At 39.6% G+C, this 9662-nt stretch overlaps 1 pseudogene; it reads left to right on the forward strand.

Moving 5' to 3' along the window:
- The first annotated feature begins 662 nt into the window (after positions 1–662).
- LOC100587659 lies at positions 663–3909 on the forward strand (annotated as a pseudogene).
- The last annotated feature ends 5753 nt before the right edge of the window (positions 3910–9662 follow it).

A 9662-nucleotide genomic window follows, 5' to 3' on the forward strand; every position in this document is an offset into this window, starting at 1 on the left:
CATTCTCTTGAGGAGTCGGAGAAGTCGCCTTGTATCAGAGTAAGATGGATAGTAGCTTTGATTGTGAGTGTGCTGATCTGGAGCCACCTGATCACTAACAAAAGACATTTTTTGTTAAGCAACAGCCACCAGGGCTTCCTGTTGAAATATACAGCAACAAAGGAAACAAGGAAGCAAAACGGAAATGGTGCCTACCAGCTCCTTAGAACAACACTGCTCAGGACTAGTCCAACACTGAATGTATCTGTACTGTGAGGAGAATGTTCATAGAAGCCTGTTGTGTGCATATTTATTCACATGTTTGTTAAATGTTAAATCGTTTAGCACAGTAATATGAGTGCATACTATGTCATTTCATTCCGTTTGTGTTTCTTGAGTGTTTTCTTTAAATGTCTGCAGCGTTGCTGCCCCTTTCTTGAACTATAAGTACTGCAATCTTTTTAATTCTCGATCTGAGTAGAGCTTTTTGAGCTTTAAGTCTAAGGGGAACTCAATAGGCCTGTTTGGCATATGCGGTGAACATCAAGAAACCATCTTGCTGTGGAACCATAATTATTTTTCATCTCCCTTTTGGAAAGGTCTTTCCTTTTGATGCCAGTTTTCTTCCTTATTTACACAAGTTCAACATTTTGAAAAGAAAAGGCAAGAGTAAGGGTTTCAAAATGGCAGAGAAATTTGAAAGTTTCATGAACATTCATGGTTTTGATCTGGGTTATAGGTATATAGACTTAAAACCATTGGGTTGTGGAGGCAATGGCTTGGTTTTTTCTGCTGTAGACAATGACTGTGACAAAAGAGTAGCCATCAAGAAAATTGTCCTTACTGATCCCCAGAGTGTCAACATGCTCTACATGATATCAAAATTATTAGAAGACTTGACCATGATAACATTGTGAAAGTGTCTGAAATTCTTGGTCCCAGTGGAAGCCAATTAACAGACGATGTGGGCTCTCTTACCGAGCTGAGCAGTGTTTACATTGCTCAGGAGTACATGGAGACAGACTTGGCTAATGTGCTGGAGCGGGGCCCTTTACTGGAAGAGCATGCCAAGCTTTTCATGTATCAGCTGCTACTGGGGCTCAAGTATATTCACTCTGCAAACGTACTGCACAGAGATCTCAAACCAGCTATTCTTTTCATTAATACTGAAAACTTGGTGCTGAAGATAGGTGAGTTTGGTCTTGCACGGATCATGGATCCTCACTATTTCCATAAGCATCATCTTTCTGAAGGATTGATTACTAAATGATACAGATCTCCACATCATTTACTTTCTCGTAATAATTATACTAAAGCCATTGACACATGGGCTGCAGGCTGCATCTTTTCAAAACGCTGACTGGTAAAATCCTTTTGCGGGTGCACATGAACTTGAACAGATGCAGCTGATTTTAGAATCTATTCCTGTTGTACATGAGAAAGATCGTCAGGAGCTTCTCGGCATAACTCCAGTTTAGGTTAGAAAAGACATGACTGAGCCACACAAAACTTTAACTCAGCTGCTTCCAGGAATTACTTGAGAAGCACTGGGTTTCCTGAAACAAATTTTGACATTTAGCCCCATGGATCAGTTAACAGCAGAAGTGCTCTCCCATCCTTACATGAGCTGTTGCGGGAAGTCGGGGACCCTGAATTGAGGGACCAGCTGAAGCTGTGGCAGAAGAATATAAATTGTGAAGATTTCATGGATATGTATTAGTTCCCCAAATTAATACTTTTATAATTTCTTATGCCTGTCTTTACTGCAGTCTCTGAACATAAATGGTGAAGATTTCATGGACATTTATCACTTCCTCAATCAATACTCGTATAATTTCCTATGCCTGTTTTTACTTTAATCTCTTAATCCCATCATCTTCATAAACTGAGGATGTATGTCACCTCAGGACCCTGTAATGGTTGCATTAACTGCACAAATTGTTTGTACAACATGTGTGTTTGAACAATATGAAATCTGGGCATCCTGAAAAAGAGCAGGATAACAGTGATTATCAGGGAACAAGGGAGATAACCATAAGGTCTGACTGTCTGCGGGGCCGGGCAGAACAGAGTCATATTTCTCTTCTTGCAGAAAGCGAATAGGAGAAATATTGCTGAATTCTTTTCCCAGCAAGGAATAACCCTGGGGAGGGAATGAATTCCCAGGGGAGGTCTATGGACGGCTGCTCTGGGAGTGTCTGCCTTATGTGGTTGAAGATAAGGGATGAAATATGCCCTGGTCTCCTGCAGTGCCCTCGGGCTTGCTAGGATTAGGAAATTCCAGCCTGGCAAATTCTAGTCAGACTGGTTGTCTGCTCTTGAACCTTGTTTCCTGTTAAGATGTTTATCAATGACAATGTATGCCCAGTGGAACGTGCAGCCTCCTCAGTAATTCTAATTTTGCCCTGGCCTTCTGATCTTGCTCTGCCTCTCTGCCCTTGTGATCTTTTATTGCCCTTTGAAGCATGTGATCTTTGTGACTTACTCACTGTTCATACCTCCCTCCCCTTTTGAAATCCCTAATGAAAACTTGCTGGTTTTGTGGCTCAAGGGGGATCACGGAACCTACCAATAGGTGGTAGGAACCTACCCCTGGAGGCCCAGCTGTAAAATTTCTCTCTTTTGCACTCTTTCTCTTTATTTCTCAGACCACCCAACACTTAGAGAAAATAGAAAAGAACTTACGTTGAAATACTGGGGGCTGGTTCCCCCGATAATGAGCATATATTCTTTTCCAATGGATGAGCTAATTTCAAGTCATCCTTTTCATATTGAAGATAAAGTTGATGATGTTTTACTTATGGATGAAACTCACAGTCACATTTATAACTGGGAAAGGTACCATAATTGTCAGTTTTTAGAGCATGATTGGCCTATACATAACAACTTTGATATTGATTAAGTTCAGCTTGATCCAAGATCTCTGTCTTATGTCTCTGATGAAGAAGTACAATTTGATCCCTGAAAGTATTTGAATGGAGATCGGGAAAAGTATCTGGAGGATCCTGCTTTTGATACCAATTACTCTACTGAGCCTTGTGAGCCAGATTGTCATGAAAACAAATACTGTGATCTGGAGTGTAGCCATGTTTGTAACTACAAAATGAGGTCATCATCATATTTAGATAACTTAGTTTGGAGAGAGTGAAGTTAACCATTACTATGAATCCAGGCTTATTATAGATCTTTCCAACTGGAAAGAACAAAGCAAAGAAAAAATCTGATAAGAAAGGCAAATCAAAATGTGAAAGGAATGGATTGGTCAAAGCCCAGATAGCACTAGAGGAAGCATCAAAGCAACTGGCTGGAAAAGAAAAAGAAAAGAATCAGGGATTTGACTTTGATTCCTTTATTTCAGGAACCATTCAACTTAGTTCCCAACATGAGCCTACTGATGTTGTTGATAAATTAAAAGACTTGAATAGCTCAGTGTCCCAACTAGAATTGAAAAGTTTGATACCAAAGTCAGTAAGCCAAGAAAAATGGGAAAAAGGAATGGCAAATCTGGCTCAATTAGAAGCCTTGTACCAATCTTATTGGGACAGCCAGTTTGTGAGTGGTAGGGAGGACTGTTTTCTCATAAATCAGTTTTGTTGTCAGGTAAGGAAGGATGAACAAGTTGAAAAGGAAAACACTTACACCAGTTACTTGGACAAGTTCTTTAGCAGGAAAGAAGATCCTGAAATGCTAGAAACTGAGCCAGTAGAGGATGGGAAGCTTGGGGAGAGAGGAAATGAGGAAGGATTTCTGAACAACAGTAGGGAGTCCCTCTCTAACAAGCAGCTCAAGTCCATAGGCATCCCACAGTTTCACAGTCCAGCTGGGTCACCACTTAAGTCAATACAGGCCACAGGAACACCTTCTGCTATGAAATCTTCCCCTCAAATTCCTCATCAAACATACAGCAGCATTCTGAAACATCTGAGCTAAAACACTCAGCAGACATTTATCTTTGAACTCTTCAAGAAATGTGTTTTGCCTTTTTTTATTACTAGTGTTTAAGTCACTTTTTACTTGAATCAGATGGTGTCATTTAGTAACGATTTTATTAGTTGATTTATTCATTATTGGTTTTTAAAATCCAGACTTTTTTCTACATGTGAGATGGTTTTCATTTTAACTGGCATGTCGTTTGCACACAAAATTAAAGAATAAAGCAAAATAATGCAACACAGGAGGAGACAAAAGAAATGTGCTAAGATGAGTTAAGAACATCCTCTCATGGAACAATGATCCATTTCACAGGAAACAAACCTTGCCTTGAAATTTACACAGGGAGACTCTACATAATTGCATGAAAATATCTATTTTTTTCCAAAAACATTTTTCACTCATGAGTATTTTCAAGTTATACTGTACACATTTCCTAAAAGACATAATACCAGCAGCAATTGAAAATGAATGCCAAATTGGGTACATATGTGTTATCTACCTCAAGGTGAGAAAAGTAACTAGCAAAACGTATACCACCCACAGTGCTTCACAATACGCACTTCTATTTACCCAGCGTTTATTGTAGTAATCTATTCTTAGTGAGACTCACTCACTGTTTATAAATGTTCTGGTATGCAGAATCTCTGGGACACATTCAAAGCAGTGTGTAGAGGGAAATTTACAGCACTAAATGCCCACAAGAGAAAGCAGGAAAGATCTAAAACTGATACCCTAACATCACAATTAAAAGAACTAGAGAAGCAAGAGGAAACACATTCAAAAGCTAGCAGAAGGCAAGAAATAACTAAGATCAGAGCAGAACTGAAGGAAATAGAGAAACAAAAAACCCTTCAAAAAATCAATGAATCAGGGAGCTGGTTTTTTGAAAAGATCGACAAAATTGATAGACTGCTAGCAAGACTAATAAAGAAAACAGAGAAGAATCAAATAGACACAATAAAAAATGATAAAGGAGATATCACCACCGATCCCACAGAAATACAAACTACCATCAGAGAATACTATAAACACCTCTACACAAATAAACTAGAAAATCTAGAAGAAATGGACAAATTCCTCAACACATACACCCTCCCAAGACTAAACCAGGAAGAAGTTGAATCTCTGAATAGACCAATAACAGGCTCTGAAATTAGGCAATAATTAATAGCTTACCAACCAAAAAAAGTCCAGGACCAGATGGATTCACAGCCGAATTCCACCAGAGGTACAAGGAGGAGCTGGTACCATTCCTTCTGAAACTATTCCAATCAGTAGAAAAAGAGGGAATCCTCCCTAACTCATTTATGAGGCCAGCATCATCCTGATACCAAAGCCTGGCAGAGAGACAACAAAAAAAGAGAATTTTAGATGAATATCCTTGATGAACATTGATGCAAAAATTCTCAATAAAATACTGGCAAACCAAATCCAGCAGCACATCAAAAAGTTTATCCACCATGATCAAGTGGGCTTCATCCCTGGGATGCAAGGCTGGCTCAACATACAAAAATCAATAAATGTAATCCAGCATATAAACAGAACCAAAGACAAAAACCACATGATTATCTCAATAGATGCAGAGAAGGCCTTTGACAAACTTCAACAGCCTTCATGCTAAAAACTCTCAATAAATTAGCTATTGATGGGACGTATCTCAAAATAATAAGAGCTATCTATGACAAACCCACAGCCAGTATCATACTGAATGGGCAAAAACTGGAAGCATTCCCTCTGAAAACTGGCACAAGACAGGGATGCCCTCTCTCACCACTCCTATTCAACAGAGTGCTGGAAGTTCTGGCCAGAGTAATCAGGCAGGAGAAGGAAATAAAGGGTATTCAATCAGGAAAAGAGGAAGTCAAATTGTCCCTGTTTGCAGATGACATGATTGTATATCTAGAAAACCCCATTGTCTCAGCCCAAAATCTCCTTAAGCTGATAAGCAACTTCAGCAAAGTCTCAGGATAAAAAATCGATGTGCAAAAATCACAAGCATTCCTATACACCAATAACAGACAAACAGAGAGCCAAATTATGAGTGAACTCCCATTCACAATTGTTTCAAAGAGAATAAAATACCTAGGAATCTAACTTACAAGGGATGTGAGGGACCTCTTCAAGGAGAACTACAAACCACTGCTCAATGAAATAAAAGAGGATACAAACAAATGGAAGAAAATTCCATGCTCATGGCTAGGAAGAATCAATATCATGAAAATGACAATACTGCCCAAGGTAATTTATAGATTCAATGCCATCCCCATCAAGCTACCAATCACTTTCTTCACAGAATTGGAAAAAACTACTTTAAAGTTCATATGGAACCAAAAAAGAGCCTGCACCACCAAGTCAATCCTAAGCCAAAAGAACAAAGCTGGAGGCATCACACTACCTGACTTCAAACTATACTACAAGGCTACAGTAACCAAAACAGCATGGTACTGGTACCAAAACAGAGATATAGACCAATGGAACAGAACAGAGCCCTCAGAAATAATGCTGCATATCTACAACTATCTGATCTTTGACAAACCTGACAAAAACAAGAAATGGGGAAAGTATTCCCTATTAAATAAATGGTGCTGGGAAAACTGGCTAGCCATATGTAGAAAGCTGAAACTGGATCCCTTCCTTACACCTTAGACACAAATTAATTCAAGATGGATTAAAGACTTACATGTTAGACCTAAAACCATAAAAACCCTAGAAGAAAACCTAGGCAACACCATTCAGGACATAGGCATGGGCAAGGACTTCATGTCTAAAACACCAAAAGCAATGGCAACAAAAGCCAAAATTGACAAATGGGATCTAATTAAACTACAGAGCTTCTGCACAGCAAAAGAAACTACCATCAGAGTGAACAGGCAACCTACAGAACAGAAGAAAATTTTTGCAATCTACTCATCTGACAAAGGGCTAATATCCAGAATCTACAATGAACTCAAACAAATTTACAAGAAAAAACAAACAACCCTGTCAAAATGTGGGTGAAGGATATGAACAGACACTTCTCAAAAGAAGACATTTATGCAGCCAAAAAACACATGAAAAAATGCTCATCATCACTGGCCATCAGAGAAATGCAAATCAAAACCACAATGAGATACCATCTCACACCAGTTAGAATGGCCATCATTAAAAAGTCAGGAAACAACAGGTGCTGGAGAGGATGTGGAGAAATAGGAACACTTTTACACTGTTGGTGGGACTGTAAACTAGTTCAACCATTGTGGAAGTCAGTGTGGTGATTCCTCAGGGATCTAGAACTAGAAATAACATTTGACTCGGCCATCCCATTACTGGGTATATACCCAAAGGATTATAAATCATGCTCCTATAAAGACACATGCACACATATGTTTATTGTGGCACTATTCATAACAGCAAAGACTTGGAACCAACCCAAATGTCCAACAACGATAGACTGGATTAAGAAAATGTGGCACATATACACCATGGAATACTATGCAGCCATGAAAAATGATGAGTTCATGTCCTTTGTAGGGACATGGATGAAGCTGCAAACCATCATTCTCAGCAAACTATTGCAAGAACAAAAAACCAAAGACCGCATGTTCTCACTCATAGGTGGGAATTGAACAATGAGAACACATGGACACAGGAAGGGGAACATCACACACTGGCACCTGTTGTGGGGTGGGAGGATGGGGGAGGGATAGCATTAGGAGATATACCTAATGCTAAATGACGAATTAATGGGTGCAGCACACCAACATGGCACATGGATACATATGTAACAAACCTGCATGTTGTGCACGTGTACCCTAAACTTGAAGTATAATAATAATAAAATAAAATAAAATAAAATAAAATGTTCTGGTATGCATTCTTTATAGTGAAGTGTTACTATATCACATCTTATTGATTTTAGCATATCAGTATATTTTCTGTATTTAATTATAAAAATTAATTTGGTTTTAAAAATTTATTTGCAAATACACTTTTTCAATTTGACACTATGGTTTGTTACCTACCTAGCTTAATATATAATGTCAGCTTATCCTAAGGCTGTCCACGTACTTAATTTACTTAAGTGTTCATTTTAAGTAACGTGCTCACTGTGTATAGGAATTTGTGTTTTGTAGGTGCTTGGTCTATCTACAAAGAAAAATTAGGAATTGCTTTATTATAAAATGCTCCTAGAAGTCTTAATTGTGTTTATTTTTTAAAAAAGCTAATGTTAGACTTGTGTGCATGGAAGTAATTAAGGTATATCATTATTGTAGTTTAAAAGTTGTACAGCATAAGATGTGTATATTTTTACTGAATGATCTATTCCCCATCCCAAGGCAAGCATGAATAAAATTAGGTTAAACATAGCATGTGGCATCACAGTCTCTTAGAATTTGTTTCATCTATTTTATTTTATTGTATACTATCTGTATCTTCGGTTATCCTATTTGAAGAAAAAGAGCAAATAAAACATGGCCAGCAAAAAAATAAAATAAAAGACAAGAGTCGGTGAAAGAGAGAAATGCTAAGGATGGTAAGAAGTGAAATGGGTCAGAGTTCACTGCTTGCAGATTTGCCTGCTGTACACGCAGCCTGTGCTTCTCCTTTAGCCCAACACAGTGTAGTTTTCTCGTCCCACCTCTCTGCCTGAACCTGTTCTATTTCATTATTCTTTAATAGCCAGCCCTGCTAAGCTGAACTTATCATCGTTTATAATAAATAATGTCTATATCTTTATTCATTCTGAAAACTCCTATCAAGCAGCTACTTTGGGCCAGACTATAAGTAGATATGGGTCCTGCCCTCCAGCACCTACCAGCGAGAGGGGAGAGCCTAGGTGCACACAGAAAAAGGACAATACAATACTGAGCATGCTGCGGGATTAGGAACATAAGAGCTTTGCACCCGCTCACCGCTGGTACCACCTACAGCCACTCCCGCAAACTGAAGGCGGCTCAGTGAAGCGGTCACTTGCCAGCTGTGTAATCCATCCTGCCTGCTCTCAGCCAGCTCTTTCTCACCAAGCTCTGCTGTCTTTGATACCGTCTTCTTTTCAACCAGAGCCTGCTGCCCTTAGCTTATCAGAGGCTCCTCCCCACTGTCATCTCCAGCTCTGCCCACAGCACCTGCTTGTGCATTCAGTGTCTGCATGGACCAAATGCTTGTGTCCTGCCAAAATTCAAATGTCAGAATCCTAACCCCCTCCCTGAGATAGTATTAAAAGGTGGGGCCTTTGGGAAGTGATTAGATCCTGAGGGTGGAGCCTTCATGGATGGGATTAGTGCCCTTATAAAAGGGACCCCAGAGACACCCTCTTCTTTTCTGCCATGTGAGGACAAAGCAGGAAAGTGGCCATCTGTGATCAGAAAGCAGGTTCTCACCAGACCCCAAATCTCCCACTGCCTCTATCTTGGACTTCCCAGGTTCCAGACCTGTGAAAAATAAACGCTGGCTGTTTAAGCCACCCAGGCTATGGTATTCTGGCAGCTTGCACAGGCCAAGACAGCACCAGTGCTTGCGTCAGTCGGGGTTCATGGCTCTCCTCTTGACCATTCAGCAGCTCCCTCCTCCTCACCCCTTCTTCCAGGACCAGGGTGCCAAAACACTCAGGCCACTCCACAAGCACTTAGAGGGTGCTGAGACACTTTAAGAGGTCTTGCAAGATCAAAACTATTTCCTTTTTTTTCTCACTTTTAGTTTAGCTTCAGGGGTAGATGTGCAGGTTTGTTTTATGGGTAAACTCATGTCACCAGGGTTTGTTGTACACATTA

This window comes from Nomascus leucogenys, chromosome 16 (genome assembly GCF_006542625.1).
Source record: "Nomascus leucogenys isolate Asia chromosome 16, Asia_NLE_v1, whole genome shotgun sequence".
Taxonomy (NCBI): domain Eukaryota; kingdom Metazoa; phylum Chordata; class Mammalia; order Primates; family Hylobatidae; genus Nomascus; species Nomascus leucogenys.